This window comes from Vulpes lagopus, chromosome 1, assembly GCF_018345385.1.
Source record: "Vulpes lagopus strain Blue_001 chromosome 1, ASM1834538v1, whole genome shotgun sequence".
Taxonomy (NCBI): Eukaryota; Metazoa; Chordata; class Mammalia; order Carnivora; family Canidae; genus Vulpes; species Vulpes lagopus.
The window spans coordinates 112,452,966-112,473,940 of NC_054824.1; the positions used below are offsets into that span (position 1 = coordinate 112,452,966).

At 44.6% G+C, this 20,975-nt stretch overlaps 1 long non-coding RNA gene and 1 pseudogene across 1 annotated transcript in view; one reads left to right on the forward strand and one right to left on the reverse strand.

The window, feature by feature from the left end:
- LOC121472679 overlaps window positions 1–20,975 on the forward strand; it is a 69,659-nt gene that overhangs the window by 37,047 nt on the left and 11,637 nt on the right. The gene's annotated exons all lie outside the window — the stretch shown is intronic.
- On the reverse strand, window positions 13,114–14,520 carry LOC121472668 (annotated as a pseudogene).

The following is a 20,975-nucleotide window of genomic DNA, read 5'->3' on the forward strand; positions in this document are numbered from 1 at the left end:
AAATGATGCATCTCTCTAGATAAGTAGTATGTTAGAGCAATCTTTGCTTTTATGACTTCCATGTTTTGAATCCTATTTTTTGGTATGATTTCCTTCTCCTTGTGGAGGCCATAAAATTTTTTTCACATATTTTCTTCTAAAATATTAGTACAAAGTTTCAGTTTTAACTTTTTAAACCTTTAAATTTTGGATCCAATTAGAAGTTGTTTTATTTATTTTGTTTTAAAGATTTTATTTATTTATTCATGAGAGACACAGAGAGAGGCAGAGACACAGGCAGAGGGAGAAGCAGGTTCCCCACGATCCCTGGACCCTGGGATCACGCCCTGAGCCGAAGGCAGATGCTCAACCGCTGAGCCACCCAGGCGTCCCTGAAAGTTGTTTTTTGTTAGGTGTGAGGTAAGGATCCAACTTAGTTTTTTTTTTTTCCAAATAGCTCTCTGGTTACCCCAAAACAATTTAATAAACAGAAAACAATTTTCTCCAGGTTCAAAATGATCCGGGCTTTTTTATCTCTTGGTTTTCCCCATGGGAGAAGTCCATTAAATAGGAATTTCAGATCACCTGACCTCATGTTCCTGGTTGATGCGTTAAGTTGAAGGGGTGGGGGGCATGTCTTAGCTGGGAATGTTTGTCTTAGCTAGCCTTGAATGCACTGGCATAAATTTCAGGACACTTGTGCTACGAAGAAAGGAGAATCATGCATGGCAACTAGCTGGCCGCCATGCTTTGAATTCATGTGTTTGATTTCTGCATTCTTGCATTGCTATGCCAATGCTGCAGGAAAATTTAGTCGCGTTCAACACATTTAGGGTACCTTATTGAAGTGTTGTCAGGGCCGGGGCTGGGGTATATGTAATTTTACATGTTATTTGGCTATACTAGTATAATTTTTGCCTTGCAGGTTACCTTCGTAATTTGATTCCCATATATAATGTGATTCTATGATATAGTAGGAGAAATTACACGTATGTTTAACTTGGTTTGAAGGGGCTAAAGGAGGCTTTTGTTGGAAGTGTCAGTGAAGCTGATGGGAGGAATTCAACTAGATGAGGGGCTGAGGCAGAACTTTCCTGACGAAGCCGTGTAAGAAGAACTTGAAATGAGAGAACATGCCATGTTCTAGAAACCTACAAGTCTGGGATGGTTGGGATATTTGAATGATAGCAATGATTAGTAACAGAATAACTAACATATATTTGCTGTTTACTGTGAGCCAAGACCTTTACATCTTTATCTCTTTTAATCCCCACAAATGCTTTCTTTAAATACAATTATCTCTATTGAACCAACAAGGAGACCAAGACTTAGAGAAATCAAATAGGTTGTCTTAGGTGGCATAAATATTTACTGCAGAACATTTACTTTGTGGAGGAGAAATTAAGAATGATTTTGTCAAATTCTAAAAGAAATTGTGACTTGGTTGTTTGCTCTGTTTTTTCCACAGACTTCTTTATGACCAAGTGCAGGTCACTTTGATTCTCTGTGTGTCTCCTCCTGTGTAGAACGAGTGTTTGACAAAGGTTGGATCCTCCATTTGTAAACACGATGCCTGTCGCCTGCTCTGATCCTGCAAAGCAGAGAGCTCTGCCAGCAACTTAAAGAATTTTCCCTTTCTTTCTGACTCACAACTTGTCCCTGGCACATTTCCTATTTTGGGGGGCTGGCCTCCTATTACTACAGATACTATCCTACTTTCTACCTTCCTTTTGCTGCTAAACCACTGGACTAATTGGCAAATAAAGCTGGCTCCAGTTTGCATCACTGGCTTAAAACTCACTTTTACCCAACCTGTTACTGAGCAGAGTGAATGTATGGTTAGACACTTCTGGGCAATCTCAATTCAATGGCCATTTCTTGAGACTCATTTTCTTTTGTATCTGATACTATAAATTCTTTTTCTCCTTGACTCTTAGCTTCATTTGGTTTCCACAACTGTACTGGTTGTCCTCACTCTCCCAGAAACTCATTTTTCAATGTGTTCTGGCTTTTGTCCCACACTCAAATTGTGGGCCTGGTGAAGCTTTCAATCCCCAGATAAGAGCTCTTCTCTCCATTTCTCTCTTGGGATTTTACTGTCAGTGCTACATGCATGACTCTGAAAAGGCAGTCCCCTTCCTGGCCACTTTCTAAAAGTTCAAGACCACATTTTTGGCTCAGTCAGTTCTGGATGTCCACTCGCACTTCACTGAAGCATTTCAAAATGAATATAGTTAATATTGAACTTATTTCCCTAACTCTCTCTAAACCCAGATTTCTAATTTGTTATCATCATTTTACTGGGAATGGGAGCTGGTAAACTATGAGCATTCTTATGTTTTCCATCTTCCTAATCCATTAATCAATCACTAGAACGTTCTTTCTATGGATTGTTCCTTCTTTCCTTCTTCCCTCCTTTTTATTTTCACTCTTTCATTCTCTCTCTCTCTCTCTCTCTCTCTCTCTCTCTCTCTCTCTCTCTGTTTTAGTCTTACTTGTCATTCCTCAACAAATTGGTTCTAACTCTTATTGTCTCATGCCTGGGCCTTAGCTATAGTCAACTATCTAATTTCCTTGCCACTCATACTTGAGCTGTTCAATCTATCCTTCAAAGAGTTGCCAGATTAACATGGTTAAACCCCAGAAGCGTTATGTTAAGTGAAAGAAGGCACAAAAGGCTACATGCTGTATGATTCTATTTATCCAGAAGGTAAGACCATAATGATAGAAAACAGATCAATGATTACTGGGGCCCAGAGTGCGCAGGAAGAAGATGGACTGTAAGGGAGCACAAAGGAACATTTTTGGGTTCTGGCACTATTTTATATCATGATCACATGACACATATATATTTATCAAAATTCACTGCTAATTGGTAGATTTTATTCTATGAAATTTATACCTGATTTATAAATATATATCTCAGCTCAGGACTCTATGCCTTACATTCCCAGTTGATATTAATTCACTTTTGCCTATGTTACATGTATGTTAGTGTGATTGTCTTTACTGTAGTGGTCACTATCACATGAAAAACACCCATGCCTCTCCCATGTGCTGTTCTGGGTTCAGATTTGAAATCTTCCTAAATGACTTAGAAATCATCATAGCCAACTTCTGTGTAGAATGTGATAAGAGCATCTTGCTCTTATCTCTTATCACAGTTCTGCTATGCTTTTATTTAGAAAGAGTTAACATATTAATAGCTTGGAAGTTCTGAAAATAGGTTGCAATGGTCTCTCTTTTCATCTCCGTGCTGTCTACTCTTGTGTCAAGGTCCAACTTCATTTCTTTTTTTTTTTTTCCCAACTTCATTTCTACCTTCTCTTCTCTGATTGTTCCATCTCTTTGTGATCTGCTCTGATACTTTGAACTCTGATGTAAAGTGATGGAGATCTATTCCATCCAATTCTTTTGGGGGGAAATCACTGTATACGTTTGAAAAGAATACTTTGAAAATCTTCTTGATTAAAAGTGAGACTCAAAGAGAAAGAATAAGTCACAAAGAGTGGCCACCAAAATGCCTTCCAAAGAAGTTGGAATCTGTTACCTGGAGAGCTCATAGTTTGGGAGAGCAACAGTAATAAGTTTAGGTGTGCAGATTTGGAAGGCAGTTACTGGTACAGTCATTCCCATTATAGAAGAGAAAAGCATTTGAAACTCCCTTTGAAAAGAACTTTCAGAATGAGGGGAGAGAAATCAGAGAGGCTGATATGGTTGGTGGAAAGATGAGGGACAAGTCTGCGGCCAGCTCTGCCACTGAGTGATCACTTCGGAAAACACCAGTGTCTAAGTAGGACTTTCAGGTTGTTTGCTGAGGAGCATTTGATCCAACCTGCCTCCTACATCTCTGCCACCCAAGGTTCACTGAGGTTAACAGTGCTCTGGGTTGGCTCAGGGGATGGAGACAGCACGTGCAAACAGATGCCTGGAAGATGAAAGATGCCATTTGGGTTCCCTTGAACAATGCTCTGTGTGTGAGCCACTGCTCTGGGACCTCACCAGTCACATCAAGCCATATAGTCTTGTCTCAGTCTCTAGGAAGATACAGACAAGGTACATAAACAAAAGGAATGCAATTAAAGATCAGGTCCTAACTGTAGCCCAATGTGAACTACATCTCCCAGAGGATTCTCACCAACCTTGTTGCTTTTCTCGCTTTCATTTACATTAAAGGCAGCACATAACTCCCCCAACCCTTTGTTGTAAGAAGAATAATTCTAATTTCCTTCTATTTTGAAGGACAGCCTCGGACTAGGGAGTCTTGGAAGTGGGAAATAAGTGAGAACGGCGCAGTCTTAGCTTTAGGGGATTGTCCTTGTCTGGTTGGCTTTTCCATTCTGTAACAGAGTCCGTGAGAACGGTGTGTTGGTCAGCTGGACGGACGTGTGTGTAGTGGACCCAGGGAGTAATCCCGTCGACCTTGAGAGTGGTGGGAGTGGTCAGGATCACGAGGTAGGGTCCCTTCCAGCGAGGTTGAAGTGTCTGGTGTTGGTATCTCCGCACGTACACCCAGTCACCTGGCCAATATCGATGGGGGTCCAGGGGTGGCCCAGTCTCGTAGAGGGCCCTCAGCTTAGGCCACACCTGCTCATGGGTTCGTTGTAACATTTGGAGGGAGAAAAGAAGTTGGTGGTCATCAAATTCAGCAAGCACCTCAGGTTTTAAATTGGGGATAACAGGTGGAGGAAGACCGAACATGATCTCGTAGGGAGTCAGTCCCATCTTATATGGGGAGTTCCTCACCCTATATAGGGTGAAGGGGAGGAGAGTCACCCAGTCCCTGCCAGTCTCCAGGGCTAATTTAGTTAAGGTCTCCTTTAATGTTCTGTTCATCCTCTCTACCTGTCCTGAGCTCTGGGGCCTATGTGCACAATGTAACTTCCAATCTGCCCCAAGTACTAGTGCCACTCCCCGTGTTACCTTAGATATGAATCCTGGGCCGTTGTCTGACCCAATGCTAACGGGAAAACCATACCTCAGTATGATGTCTTCCAGCAGTTTCTTGGTCACGATCTGTGCCGTTTCATGTTTGGTGGGAAATGCCTCTGTCCATCCTGAAAAAGTATCTACAAATACTAGTAAATACCTATACCCGTATTTTCCAGGTTTCACCTCAGTGAAGTCCACTTCCCAGTAGGCTCCTGGGCAGTCCCCTCGGAGCCGGGTGCCCAGGTTAGATCCATGGGCGGAGGTATTTGTTAATTGGCATGCGTGGCAGCTTGCCACAATCTGTTCGATCTTTGCTCGAGAGTTTTTAATAGTGATCTTTGCATGTCGTATGAGGTCTCCCATCTTCCTTGTCCCCATGTGAGTACTCCGATGCATTTTGGATAGGACTCGCCGTCCTAGTTCCTCTGGCAGGATGATGCTGGAGTCTGCGGCCCTCCACCAGCCACGCAAGCACTGGGTCATGGGCAAGCGTTTGATCCAGTGTAAGTCAGCATCCGTAGAGTTGGGGGTGTCAGGCAGGGTCGGTGCCCCCGAATCAGGTAGTGTGGTAGCTAAGACCTGGGTCACCAGAAGGGCCACCTCTTTTGCTTTTAAATCAGCTAGCCGGTTTCCCCTGTCTGCCTTTTGGTGCCCCGGACAGTGGATGATGGGTAGGGCCTTGGGCAGCCAGAGGGCCTTTAGGAGTTCAAGAATCTCCGTTTTGTTTTTAACAGTCTTTCCCTCTGCTGTCAGCAGCCCTCTCTCCCTGTAAAGGGCTCCGTGCATGTGAGCGGTGGCGGGGGCGGACCTGCTGGCGGTGTAGATGTTTACTCGTTTACCTTCCCCCATGGTCAGCACCTTGGCCAGTGCGATCAGTTCTGCCCGTTGAGCCGACGTTCCGGCTGCCAGTGGCTCTGCCCAGACAGTCTCCATCTCCGTGGTTACGGCTGCCCCCACATATCTGAGTCCTTCTTGGTCAAAACTGCTGCCGTCCGTGTACCAGGTGGCGTCCGCATTCGGCAGTGGCTGGTCCTGGAGATCAGCTCCGATTCCGTGCACCTGTGCCAAATTTCTTGACAGTCATGCAGAGGGGGGGTCCCAGACTGGGTTAGGGAGTAGTGTTGCTGGATTCAGGGTTGTTGGTGGCTTGAATAAAATTCTGGTGGGGTTTAGCAGTAGGCTCTGATAATGGGTCAGATGGGCATTGCTGATCCAGCGGTCTGGGGCTGTCTGAGTACCCCTTCAATAGCATGTGGGGTGGTGACATGCAGTTCTTGCCCCATGGCCAGTTTGTCTGTGTCCTTGACCATAATGGCCACCACAGCAATAATTTTTAAGCATGGGGGCCGCCCAGCGGCCACCGTGTCCAGCTTTTTGGAGAGATAGGCTACGGGTCTCTTCCAGGGACCTAAGTACTGGACAAGGACCCCTTTTGCCACCCCGTCTTTCTCGTCCACATACAGGTAGAAGGGCTTGGCTAGATTGGGCAACCCAAGGGCCGGGGCAGACAGCAAGGCCTTTTTAAGGTCATTAAAGGCTCTGTTCATGGCCTCTGTCCATTCAAAATTTTGCTGGTGCCTGGTGGCCTCATAGAGGGGTCTGGCCATCTCGAAAAAACCCGGAATCCATAAATGACAGAACCCTGCTGACCCCAGGAATTCACATACCTGGAGGACAGTTTGCGGCTGTGGGATTCTTAAGACGGTTTCCTTCCATGCATCCGTCAACCATCTTTGTCCATCTTTTAATTTGTACCCAAGGTAGCTCACCTCTGCTCTGCAGATCTGGGCGTTTTTAGCTGAAACCCGGTATCCTAGGGCCGCTATGGTCTGGAGCAAGTCCATGGTGCCTCGCAGGCATGTGTCCTGGTCCTCTGCCACCAACAGGATGTCATCTACATATTGTAATAAAGTCAAATGTGGGTGTTCGGAACGGAACTCACCCAAGTCTTCGTGTAAGGCCTCATCGAAGATGGTCGGTGAATTTTTTTTTTATTTATTATTTATGATAGTCACAGAAAGAGAGAAAGAGAGAGAGAGGCAGAGACACAAGCAAGCTCCATGCACCGGGAGCCCGACATGGGACTCGATCCCAGGTCTCCAGGATCGCACCCTGGGCCAAAGGCAGGCGCCAAACCGCTGCGCCACCCAGGGATCCCGTTCGGTGAATTTTTGAATCTTTGTGGTAGACGAGTCCAGGTGAGCTGGCCATTGATGCCTTTCTCAGGGTCCGTCCATTCAAAGGCGAAGAGGTCTTGGCTCCTGGGCACTAAAGGCAGGCTGAAAAAGGCATCTTTTAAATCTAATACTGTATGCCAAGTTTTGTCTGGAGGCAGGGTAGAGAGGAGGGTGTATGGGTTTGGGACCGTAGGGTGCATATTCTCTACTGGCCGGTTGACTTCCCTCAAGTCCTGGACTGGCCTGTAATCGTTAGAGTGCAGTTTCTGAACCGGCAGCAAGGGAGTGTTCCATGCCGATTGGCAGGGCCTTAATATGCCCGAGTCCAGTAGACACCGTATGTGGGGTGTGATTCCCTTTCGTGCTACTAGAGGCATGGGGTATTGGTGGACCCTGACAGGATCTGCCCCCAGTTTTAGTTCTATGTATATGGTCAGTTGATGCTGGGCCAGCCTGATTCCCCCAGTTTCTGCCCATGCTTGGGGAAATTCCTGCAGCCAACAGTCAATGTCAGTCCTTGGGGCTGAGGGCATTTGGTGGAGAGGATATTCGTCTTCTAAACTCAGGACAAGCACCTGAATCGGGTGCCCCTTTTTGTTTAGGACTTTTGCCCCTTCAAGGTAGAAGCAAATTTGTGCCCCCATGTTGGTGAGCAAATCCCGACCTAACAATGGGTAGGGACACTCAGGGATGACCATGAAGGAGTGGGATACCCGGCCCGTGCCGAGATCCACAGTTCTTCGGGTAGTCCATGAGTACTGTTTGGTGCCCGTGGCCCCTTGCACCCATGAAGTTTTGTTTGCCAATTTCCCTTGGGGTTGTAATAAAACCGAATGTTGTGCCCCAGTGTCCACTAGGAATTCAACAGGTTGCTCCTCCACTTTAAGAGTTACCCTGGGCCCGGGGAGGGGTGCCGAACCCCGACTCCCCTAATTGTCCAGCTCCTCCATTTCTAAGATCTTGTCAGGGGCCTTAGATCTTTTGTTAGGGCAGCTTTTCACCCAATGGCCCTCCTCTTTGCAATAGGCGCATTGGTTGTTGTTCATCTAGGGTGCTCCCAAGGGGGACCAGGGCCATCCTCCTTTCCTGTCCCTGAAACCAGCTTCTTGAGGTGCCTCTGTCTTTCCTGTGGGTCGTCCATGGTTGTGGCCAGTAGGATCTTGGCCAGATTTCAGGTCTGCCGGTCACTTAGTTTGGTTTGTTGTTCTTCTGGACTTTCTCTATTATTATAGACTCGTTCTGCCACTATCACTAAGTCCTGCAAGCTCTTCTCTCCCAGTCTCTCTACTCTTTGTAATTTCTTTTTAATATCCGGAGCGGCCTGGTTAACAAAAGCCATGATAATTGCGGCCTTTGTTTCCGGGGCTTCTGGGCCCATAGGGGTGTACTGCCTAAAAGCCTCCATGACTCTAAGAAGCCTGCTGGACTCTCATCCTTACCCTGCCTCACATCATAGACCTTGGCCAGATTGGGAGGCTTGTGCGCGACAGCCTGGAGACCTGCCATTAGAGTCTGGCGGTAGACCCGGGGTCTCTCCTTACCTTCAGCTGAGTTGTAGTCCCAGGTGGGGAGGGATAAAGGGAAGGCAGCATTTATGAGGTCTGGGTTTTGAGTCAGCTGTCTGTCCTCTCCCAGGACAGACTTCCGGGCTTCCACCTGAATTCGTTCTCTCTCCTCGGTGGTGAAGAGAACCTGCAAGAGCTGTTGGCAGTCATCCCAAGTAGGCTGGTGGGTAAAGAGAACAGTATCTAAAAGCCCGATTAGATCTCTCGGATTATCAGAGAACTTTGCATTTTGGGTTTTCCAATTATATAAATCACTGGTGGAGAACGGCCAATATAACATTAGCTGTTTGCCAGTCTCATCCGGGGGGGGGGGGGGGGGCATGGCGTGGAGAAGGAAGGGCGGTGGAGTCCGCCGGCCTCGCATTTGGAGGTGGGACCATCTGGTGGGTCCCACCGCGTGTCCCCGCTGCTGGCCCGTGCACAGGGACTCCCTCATCAGGGAGGGGTGGCGCCCCTTCTGCAGCCCCCGATGCCTCCAATGGAGGGGCAGAAGCGGGGAGGGATGCCCAGGAGGGCGGCGGGAGAATCAGGTCCTCCAGGGAGGGATCCTGGAATACCGGACAAAGGGGTGCTTCGGGCATAGAGTCGGTCTCCTTTTTGGCTTTCCGCAGGGCTAGAATCTCCGTGGGTCCTTCTTTGGGGGATAAAAATGGTTTTAGCCAAGGAGGAGGATTCTCCATCATGTCCTGCCAGATCAGGATGTAGGGCATCTGGTCAGAGTGGCCGTCAGGTTTGTCCCTGAGGATCACGGTCTTAACCTGTAAGATAATAAGTAGGTGGAAAGTTCCTTCCTGGGGCCATCCCACGTCAAAGGTTGGCCATTCTGATATGCAATAAATTCGGAATCTCTCTCTCTCTCCGTATGTCTATGCTCAGAATACGAGCTCTTTCCCTAACATCGGAGAAGTGGGAGAGCATAAGAGACAGGGGAGTGGTTTCTGTCTCCCCCATTATGTCCCCAATCCACACCAAGACACAGACAGTAAACACTATTAACAAGGACCCAACAACACAGACAAATGCACAAATAGTTAGCAAGGACATAGTAACACAGACCAACCTGCAAACAGTTAACAAGAACACGGTAACAGACAAACGTTCTGAGCGGCCGCGGAGACAAAACAGAAAGTAACCTGAAGGGCTGGCAGCCGGCCCTCCTTACAGGTGAGGACCACGTCCTCCATACAGGTGAGGACCCCGTCCTCCTTACAGATGAGGACCCCCGTCCTCCATACAGATGAGGACTCCCGTCCTCCTTACAGGTGAGGACCCCCGTCCTCCATACAGGTGAGGACCCCGTCCTCCATACAGGTGAGGACCCCGTCCTCCATACAGGTGAGGACCCCGTCCTCCATACAGATGAGGACCCCCGTCCTCCTTACAGATGAGGACCCCGTCCTCCATACAGGTGAGGACCCCCGTCCTCCATACAGATGAGGACCCCGTCCTCCTTACAGATGAGGACCCCGTCCTCCATACAGGTGAGGACCCCGTCCTCCATACAGGTGAGGACCCCGTCCTCCATACAGATGAGGACTCCCGTCCTCCATACAGATGAGGACCCCGTCCTCCTTACAGATGAGGACTCCCGTCCTCCATACAGGTGAGGACCCCGTCCTCCATACAGGTGAGGACCCCGTCCTCCATACAGATGAGGACTCCCGTCCTCCATACAGGTGAGGACCCCGTCCTCCATACAGATGAGGACTCCCGTCCTCCATACAGATGAGGACCCCGTCCTCCTTACAGATGAGGACCCCGTCCTCCATACAGGTGAGGACCCCCGTCCTCCTTACAGGTGAGGACCCCGTCCTCCATACAGGTGAGGACCCCCGTCCTCCATACAGATGAGGACCCCGTCTTCCTTACAGATGAGGACCCCGTCCTCCATACAGGTGAGGACCCCGTCCTCCTTACAGGTGAGGACCCCCGTCCTCCATACAGGTGAGGACCCCGTCCTCCTTACAGATGAGGACCCCCGTCCTCCATACAGATGAGGACCCTGTCCTCCTTACAGATGAGGACCCCCGTCCTCCATACAGATGAGGACTCCCGTCCTCCATACAGATGAGGACCCCGTCTTCCTTACAGATGAGGACCCCGTCCTCCATACAGATGAGGACCCCGTCCTCCATACAGATGAGGACCCCGTCTTCCTTACAGATGAGGACCCCGTCCTCCATACAGGTGAGGACCCGGTCCTCCTTACAGATGAGGACCCCCGTCCTCCATACAGGTGAGGACCCCCGTCCTCCTTACAGATGAGGACCCCGTCCTCCTTACAGATGAGGACCCCTGTCCCCCTTACAGATGAGGACCCCGTCCTCCATACAGATGAGGACCCCGTCCTCCATACAGGTGAGGACCCCTGTCCTCCTTACAGATGAGGACCCCATCCTCCTTACAGATGAGGACCCCGTCCTCCATACAGGTGAGGACCCCGTCCTCCATACAGGTGAGGACCCCCGTCCTCCTTACAGATGAGGACCCCGTCCTCCATACAGGTGAGGACCCCGTCCTCCAGACAGGGGCAAGGGACGTCTCCTCAAGACCCCCGGTCGCCGGCCCGCCAGCGCGTCCGCCTAAGCCAACGCCGACCCAATACAGATGGGAATTCCTACAGGTTAGAGCTCTCAGAGAATGGAGAAAGGTGGAAAAGTTGAGTGCACTCAGCACGCGTGGAACCCTCCGGATGGGGTCCTGGAGGTCTCTCGGATCCCAGACGAGCCCCCAAATGTTGTGCCCAAGATCGTGAATCCAAGAAACCAAGGAGCCGACACCGATGCAAACACACGAGGGTTTATTTACAAGCTCGAGCCTGGGTCCAAGTCCCTGCTCCGCTGTGTCGGGTACACTTTGACCCAGGCTCGAGCTTGTAAATAAACCCTCGTGTGTTTGCATCGGTGTCGGCTCCTTGGCGGTTTCTCGGATTCCGATCTTGGGCACAACAATATTTAGCCTTTCTTTGGCTAGACTTTTATTAAGAAGAGGTTGCTATTTGATTCCATTAGAAGTTCAAAAAAATAAGCAAAGTCTAAGAATTAGCTCAGATTAGATTTGAAGTCTGCAGAGATAGTTAGTATCCTGGTAAAAGCTGGTAGCACCTTCTAATGAAATTTTTCTTAGGATTGTGGTTTTGCAAATGGCAAATCAATTTAAAGTAATGTTTCTTCCAGAAGGTGGAAGAGCACAGTGGAGCTTCACACCCATCACAGACTGACATTTCCTTGAACCTCCTAGCTTCAGCCTTTCATTGTGTAGCAAATATGTGACACAAATGTAGCAGAACAGAATGCTCCTGCAAGAGCACAAACTGCTCTAAAGAGGCCAGTGCAGCTGCCCACGTGCCCAACATAAACAAAGCATCAGCAAATCCAGGAAAACAAAACACATAATTGAAATGAGATGAGGACAAGAGTCAAGCTTTGTAAAATCATCCCTAAGTGGATGCAGCTAATGGATTTATCATTTCTTCTCGAATCAGGGCTGAATGAATGAGTAGGCAGTCTTAGGAAGCCCATAACAACAGGAAAGGATCACAGATACCCACAACTTGCAAGCAGCAAACACAGGTTTTCTGGTTGGGGAAATACTTATACGGGAGGCTTGGGAAATGAATGGAGGGAGAAGCAAAGAACAAAAGCAATGGTAGGAGTGTCCTCTAGTTTCACAGAGAAATCCTGAAGTCTTTCTATAATTCCCTATGGGAGAATGTGGCTTATGCAAATGTGTAATACCTGACTGGCACGAAGCACAGTGCCTCACAGAGGGAAACTAGTGAAGGTGTGTTGCACTATTTTGGGGTTTACCTTTGTTAACCCCCTGTTCCTTCTTTCCTCCAAACCATGGATTCTCATTTAACATGGCTTTGGTTTCATGAAATCCTAACATTGAAGTGGAAAGGCAAGTAGAAAAGACAGAATTAAGGAAATCAAAATTATTAATATAAACCGTAAATTTGAGATTTTCACTTTTGGTCAAGATGTGATATCTGAAAAACAGGACAAAATACATAAGCAATGGTTTTCAGACACTGGACATTAAGGCAGGGGTATGATTCCTGAAATAGGAGAAACAAACATGGTAGGAGGGCAACCAGGAATAGACAGGCAGTCTCCCTGAGTTCAGGAGACGATGCTAGGAATATGGGGCTGGAGTTTGCAGGGCAGGAAACCAGACAGGTGGGAGCTATATACAGAGAGAGTTCTGGAGGTCTGCAAAGGGCCCCCTCCAGTCTGCAGCTGAGTACTGATCCATGTGTGCACGTGATAAATCCATCCCAAGCCAGGAAAAGAACTGCCCAAAAGGGTTAAGAGAACAACTGCATCAACTCACACAGGACCAGCAAGAGTTTGCATTCCAGAGTGGAAAAACCTTGTAACTTGGCAACGTCAAGTAGAGTGCGCATAAGGTACTGCGCTGTAGTGAAAAACACTTTTATTTATTTATTTTATTTTTTATTTTTTTCAATGTTCAGTTTCCTTTAATGACCCCCATCTCCCTGAAGGGCAGGTACAGGCAGCTAGGCGATGATGACAAGAGATGTTTACTTGAAGATCTTGCCCTGATTGAAGGTTTTGCCCACATGCTGGAAGGCCCCCTCCCAGGAAAAGTACTCTCGAACCAGCGTCTGGGTCTCCTCGCTGCCAGGATCCAGTTTCCGCCACGTATAGGACTCGTAGTCCAGTCTGGACTCAGCGGAAAGGCAAGCTCCCGGCCTCAGAAGACCCAGACTCCAGAAATGGAGCTGCTGTTGTTGGTTCCAAAGAGGATGACACTGGCAAAGGCATTCTTCCTCAGCTTGTCCAACCATTGGAACATTCCAGTGATGAGGTTACAACTCATAAAGGTCTGAGTGAGCTCCTCAGGGAAGTGGTACTCAGCGTACCACAGGGACCAGCCATCCTTATCGAAGTGCTCCCAGAAATACGGCAGTGCCACAGTGAGAGTGTCCTCATTGGAGTACTTGCGCTTAAATTCGTCCAACACAAAGGTACTCTTGGGCAGGTGAGCAAAGGGGTCTTTGGCCTTTGGCTCAGCAGCCAGTGCCTGCTCACATTCATCCATTTCCTCCTCAGGAGCAGGGGCAGCAGCCTTCTTCTCCTCTTTCCGCTCAGCCTGGGGCTTCTGCTTCTCTTCCCAAGAACCCTTCTCTTTCCGGGGGGTGGCTTTTTTAGGTTGGCTCTCTGCAAACTTTTTAGCATCAAACTGGGCCATCTTCTCACAGAGTTTCACCTCCCCCAAGACAGCCCAGAACTGGGGCTGGTTAATGCAGGTAAGGAACCAGTGGTTGGTATTGGGGAAGGCCTGGCGGAAAGAAGGCTCCAGGACCTGTTTATAGAGCCACAACAGGGTGCAGACCACTGTGATGTCAGCCAGTGTCACATGTTCGCCCACCAGAAAAGTCCTCGTCTTCAAATGAGTATCCAGGAGCCCCAGAATTCGCCTCACTTCCTCCTTTGCATTCTCTGTGGCCTGCTTGTTGTGGTGCATGATGCCCAAGGTAGGAAACACCCAGGTACTGGCTGGGGGCACTATGTCGCTATCAGCAAAGTTCACCCACTGCACCACCTGGGCTGCTGCCTCTGGAGTATTTCCCCGCAGCTCCTCATTGCTCACATAGTAGGCAATGGCATTGCTCTCAACACACAGAATCCATCGTCACCCTCAAATGCTGGAACCTTGCCGGCAGGAAATTTACGGAGAAATTCAGGGGTGCGGTTGGTTAGGCCAAAGTGGAAGTGGGGTGGTGCGGAGAGCACGCGGACCTGAGCCCCGCTGTACTGAGCAGCAATGAGAGCCTTGAAGGCCCTCCAGTTTTCAGGATATGTGTACAGGGTCCCGGCCGCCATGGTGATTCTGCAGAGAAAGGGGGTGAAAAACACTTTTAGATGAGATCTACTTATTTGTTTTTTTGGTGTTAGTTGTATAAGTTATTTATATATTTTGGATACTAACTCTTCATTGGATGTATCATTTGCAAATATCTTCTCCCATTCAGTAGGTTGTCTTTTATTTTTGTTGATTATTTGCTTTAAAAAAAATGGGTAGAAGACATGAACAGATATTTCTCCAAAAAAGATATACAGATAACCAACATACAAATGAAGAGATGCCGAACATCACTCATCATTAGGGAAATGCAAATCAAACCTACGATGAGATATCACCTTACATGTATCAGAATAGCTAAAATCAAAAACATGAAAACAACAAGTGTTGGTGAGGATGTGGAGAAAAAGGAACCCTCTTGCACTGTTGGTGGGAATGCAAACTGGTGCAGCCATTATGGAAAAGAGTATGGATGTTCCTCAAAAAAATTAAAAATAGAACTATCCTACAATCCAGTAATGGCAACTGAGTATTTACCCAAAGAATATGAGAACACTAATTTGAAAGGATATATGCACTCTTATGTTTATAATAGCATTATTTTCAATAGCCAAAATATGGAGAAGCAGTACAATTGTCCATTGATAGATGAATGGATAAAGAAGATGTGATATATATATATATTTCAGAATATATATATATATATATATATACATATATATATATATAACATAATATTTTTTAGCCACAAGAAATAATGAAACCCTGTCATTTGCAACAACATGGATGGCTCTAGATAGTACAGTGCTAAGCAAAATAAATTAGTAAGAGAAAGACAAATCATATGATTTTACTCATATGTAGAATTTAAGAAACAAACTAATGAACTGAGGGATAAAAAGAGACAAACTAAAAAACAGATTCTTAACTATGTAGAACAGATGGTTAGCAGAGGGGAGATTGGGTGAGGAGATAGATGAAACAGGTGAAGGGGATTAACAGAACATTTACCTTGATGAGCACTGAGTAATACATGGAATTGTATCACTATATTGTATACCTGAAACTTTATGTTAACTATATGGAATTAAAATTTTTAATAAAAGAGATATGCTTAGATTTAGTCAATAAAGCTTAGAATATATGTAAGTACCATGTTTCCTTGTGGTGTGCGCTCTGTTCTGGTTTGTTTTTAAATCAAATGCCTATTTGGGAGGAGATGAACATATTCAGTCTATTAGATCTGCCTGCTGGATTTTTTTTTTAAAGTGTAACCTTGACTAGCTGTCTTATTGTTTATCCTGTAAGATTAGTCTATCAATTAAAGTTTGATAATTAATTGCAACTCCTTTTCCTTCTAATTTTTCATGCACCTAATCCATACTGGGGATTGACCGATATTTGGGATGGGCCTGGGGCTGGTTGTTTTGTTTTATTTTGTTTTTTTGCCAGCTTTGTTCTACTCTATTACGGTCTTTATATATTTGGCTTAAAGCATATTCAAATTTGTTCCTGCGAAATACAATCGATACACTGAAAAAAAAAGGGGGGGATCCAACCCTTTTCATGGAAATAAATGGCATTCCAAAATTCAAAAACATATATAGTAACACAAAATATCCAGACTCTAACAAGGTAAAGTAAACAATGTTTTTTTGTTTGTTTTAGGTTTTTCGGTTTTGTTTTGTTTTTTTTTAGTTTCAGAGGTAAAATTTAATGAGTCATCAGTTGCATATAACATCCAGTGCTCATTACATCACATGTGTCCCTTAATGCCCGTCACCCCATTATCCTTTCACCCCAGCCACCTCCGCTTTAGCAACTCTCAGTTTGTTTCCTAGAGTTTAGCCTGTTATCAAATCAGAAAATGCTATGCAGGAGAAGAAGCAAGAAAATATGACTCTGTTGCATATTGGGAGGAGGCCCTTTCACAGATCTTCAGGGCTATCTCTATGCAGCACTCGCCTCTCTGGTTAAAATCCATCAAATATTTAAGGAAGAAATAATAATACCAGTTCTATACAAACTCTTCAATGACATTGCAGAGGAGGGAATACTTAACACATTCTATGAGGCCAGCATTATTCAGATACCAAAACCAGACAAAAGTATTACAGGAAAGAAAACTATCAACCAATATCCCTCAAGAATATGAATGTAAAAATCCTTAACAAATAAATCTGTAATAAATTTAACCAAGCAATATACTAAACAAGCTAATACATCATGTACGAATGTGGTTGTTTCTAGAAATGCTAATTGATTTTCTTCTGAAAACCAATCAGTATAATTCATATATTAACAAACTAAAAAAAGAAAATCTACACAGTCATCTCAAAATAGACACAGAAAAAAATCATGTGACAAAAGTTAACATTCTTTCCTGATTTAAAAAAAAAAAAAAGCTTTCTACAAATAAGAAACAGAAGGAAACTTCCTTGATCTGATAAACAGTATTTACAAAATACCTACAGCTAACATTGTACTAGAGGTCCTAGCCAATGAAATAAGAGAGAGAAAAGAAAGCCAAGTCTTCTAGATCAGAAAGAAAGAAGGGAAACAGTTTTATTCTCAAACAACACAGAAAATTCTACAAATATATAAGAAACTAAAATAACTAATGAGTAAGTTTAGCAAGGTTCCAGGATACAATGTCAATGTACAAAAAATATTTTATTTCTTAGCCTAGCAATAAATATACATTTAAGTGAAGCAGAAAACACTATTTACAATGTCATTAAGATTATGAAATATTTAGGGATCCCTCGGTGGCTCAGCGGTTAAGCGTCTGTCTTCGGCTCAGGGCGTGATCCTGGAGTCCCAGGATCGGGTCCCACGTTGGGCTCTCTGCATGGAGCCTGCTTCTCTCTCTCTCTCTCTCTCTCTCTCTCTCTCTCTTTCTCTGTCTCTCTGTCTCTCATGAATAAATAAATAAATCTTTAAAAAAAAAGAGAGAAAACCACAAAACATTGCTAAGAGAAATGATGTTCATGGATTTGAAGATTCAACTGATGTTAAAACATCAATTGTACCCAAAATGGTCTGTGATTTGATAAATCTCAACAAGCATTTTTTTAAAGATGTTTTAAATTATTTATTTATTCGTAGAGACAGAGAGAGACACAGAGACACAGGCAGAGGGAGAAGCAGGCATCATACAGAGAGCCTGATGTGGGACTTGATCCAGGGTCTCCAGGATCACACCCTGGGCTGCAGGAGGCGCTAAACCGCTGCGCCACCGGGGCTGTCCTCAACAAGCATTTTTTTATTGAAATTGACCAGCTAATTCTAATATTTGTAGGAAATGCAAAAAACCAAAACATCTTTGAAGAAAAGGAAAAAAGTTGGAGGACTTAAACTGATTTTGAGATATATTATAAAGCTACAGCAAACCAGTCAGTGTAGTCTTGGCATAAAAATAGACAAATAGAGAGTCCAAAAGTATTCCAAATATGTACACATATATATCCAACAGATTTTTGACAAAGGTGTAACTTAATGGTGAAAGGATAGTCTTTTCAACTGATTATGCAAAAGAAGAACAAGAATAAGAAGAGGAAGAAGAGAGGAAGAAAAGAACAAACCTCTACCCATAGCTCATGCCATATATAAAAATGCATCATAGACTCAAATGTAAAATGTAAAACTATAAAACTTTTAGGAGAAAATATAAAAGAAAATCATTTGTGATCTTGTATTAGACAAAGACTTCTTACATAACACCAAAAACACAACTCAAAAAAAAAAAAAAAAAAAAACCCTGACAATGGACTCCATAAATGTGGGGAATATCTACTCTTTGAAAGACACTATTAAAAGAAGAAAAAGATAAGGTATGAATTGGAAGAAAATATTTGCAAGTCACATATCCAATAAAGGACTTGGAGCCGATTATATAAGGATTCTCAGAATTCAGTAATAAGAAAACAAACAACCCATTAAAAGATTGGCAAAACATTTGGACATCTCATCAAAAAGATACGTGCATAGCAAATCAGTGTGTCAAAATATGTGCAACATCATTAGGGAAATGCAAATCAAAGCCAAATGAAATATCACTATACAACCACTGGAATAGCTGAATTTCAGAAGACTATCCACACTCAGTGTTGGTGTGCATATGGAACAACTTTAACCCGTATACACTGTTGGTGGGACTGTAAAATGGCATAATCATTTTCTAAAACACCCAGATAGTTTCTTAAAAACTTAAACATACACTTACCACTTAATCCAGTTGTTCCACTCCTAGATATTTACTCAAGATAAATGAGTGCATATCTCTCCACAAAGACTTATACCGGAATATTCATGGTGGATTTATTCATAATAGCCAAAAACTGGAAATTCAAATGTCCACCAAGAAGTGAACAGAGAAGAGAATTAGAGTATATACGTACGACGCAATAGAAATAATTTTCAGCAATAAAAAGTAACAAACTATGGATATCCATAACAAGATAAGAGAATCCGAAAGTAATTATGCTAAGTGAAAGAAGCCACACAAAGGAGTGCATACTTTTTGATCCCATTTGTATACAACTGACTATGCAAATTAATCTATAGTGACAGAAAGTACATTGCTGATGACCTGGAGGTGTGGTGGCAGAGAGAAGGGCAAGAAAGATTACCAAGGGGTATAAAGAAAGCTGAGGAGATGTATATACATGATGTGTGTGTATGTATGTATATAATGCCAAAATTTATCAAGTTGTCTTTTAAACATGCGCTTTTATTTCCTATCAATTTACCTCAAGAAAATTGGAAAAGTTTGGGCAGCCCGGTGGCTCAGCAGTTTAGCGCTGCCTTCGGCCCAGAGTGTGATCCTGGAGCCCCGAGATCGAATCCCCTGTCGGGCTCCCTGCATGGAGCCTGCTTCTCCCTCTGCCTCTCACTTTCTCTGTGTCTCTCATGAATAAATAGATAAAATCTTAAGAAAAAAAAAATGGAAAAGTTGATTCTTTTTCTAAATTGTTCAATTAGGAAAAATAATACATTTCTTTGCTGGGCCTTTTAGTTTTCAAGCAAATACTACTTTCACTTTCTGATTTTCACGAGAACCCTGTGAAACTGGGAGGCACAGAGGTGCATTATTTAGAACATAATTCTGACCTCCGAGAGGTGAGGTGTTTTGTTTAAGTTCCCATGCCCACACAGTGCTAGATCCAAAGTTACAATTCAGGTTTTGTGACTACTGGACCAATCACAATACTTGCTCTGTTTAGTATCCAAGTCTCTTGGGAAACACTGCAATTGGCCTATTAGAGATTCTGTTTCTATTGGCCCAAATTCAACCAATAAATCCCCCAAATCATGGAACTTTAATAGGTTACTAGAATTAAAATAAAACCAAAGTTATAAGAGACAGTTTGAAAGGATTTTCAATCACAAAATGCAAAGTACCCCGTACTCCAGCCAACTCGGGTGAGTTGTGGGCCAGTTTACTGATCATGCTGGATAATCACTGTAAATCCCTGGAAGCTCCAGGACTGAGACTGCCTATGGAGCACATGTAATTCCCAATAAAAAGAGTCCATAAAAGAGTTTTCTTTGTAAATGACTCACTCTCCACTGACTCTCAAATTCCTAGTGACAATCTCATTGTTACTAGGGGTATGTTTTCTTTCCACATATATCTTTGACTTTTTCTTTTATCTAAAATACATCTGATAGCCATTGAAGGACATGGGTTGCTCTGCAATGCAAAGCTTTATGCTGTAAGGTTGGAAGGTATACAGAAAATATAACATTCCATGTCCTCACCAGCCATTTGTCTCGGGTGGGACTTTCACCTGAGCACCAGCTTTCAAGTTGTAGTTAAAGGCAGATTACCTGCTCCACGAGAATGTGTAAGGACAGAGCAAGGTTGGCCTTCCAATAGAGTCTGGCTAAGCAATAAAGAGATGTGCATAAATTACCATTCACAGTTGGTGCTTTTATTTTCAATTTCCTACCCTAAACTCTTACAACCAACATTTGAGAAACAGATGAAATGTCCATGCCTTCCGTGTGTTTTCAGCTGGAATCCTGTCTGCAGTGATTGCTGTCTCCTGTGCCCTTCTCTGTGACTTCTGGTCCCAGTGCTAAGCCATCCCTGGCTCTCCTCACCAGGATTCACCTACAATCAGCATACACTCTTCCTCCAAGCTCCATCGTCAGTGCCACTCCTTTTATAAACCTTCTCTGGCCATTTAATGTGCTCCATTTAGCTCTCTGTCATTTGATGTGTAAGATTCCTATGTCCTTTTTAATCTCTGCTTTGTACTATGATCATTTAAGGACATGTCTGCTTCTCTCACTAGCCGGCAAGCACCTTGAGGGCACTATTGTATTTTACTCAACTTTCTATTTCACATAAATCTCCCACCTGAGTAATTCAACAATTTTGAGAGGCACCTGGGTGGCTCAGTAGGTTAAGCATCTGCCTTCGGCTCAGGTCATGATGTCAGGGTTCTGGGATTGAGCTCCACATTGGGCTCCCTGCTCAGTG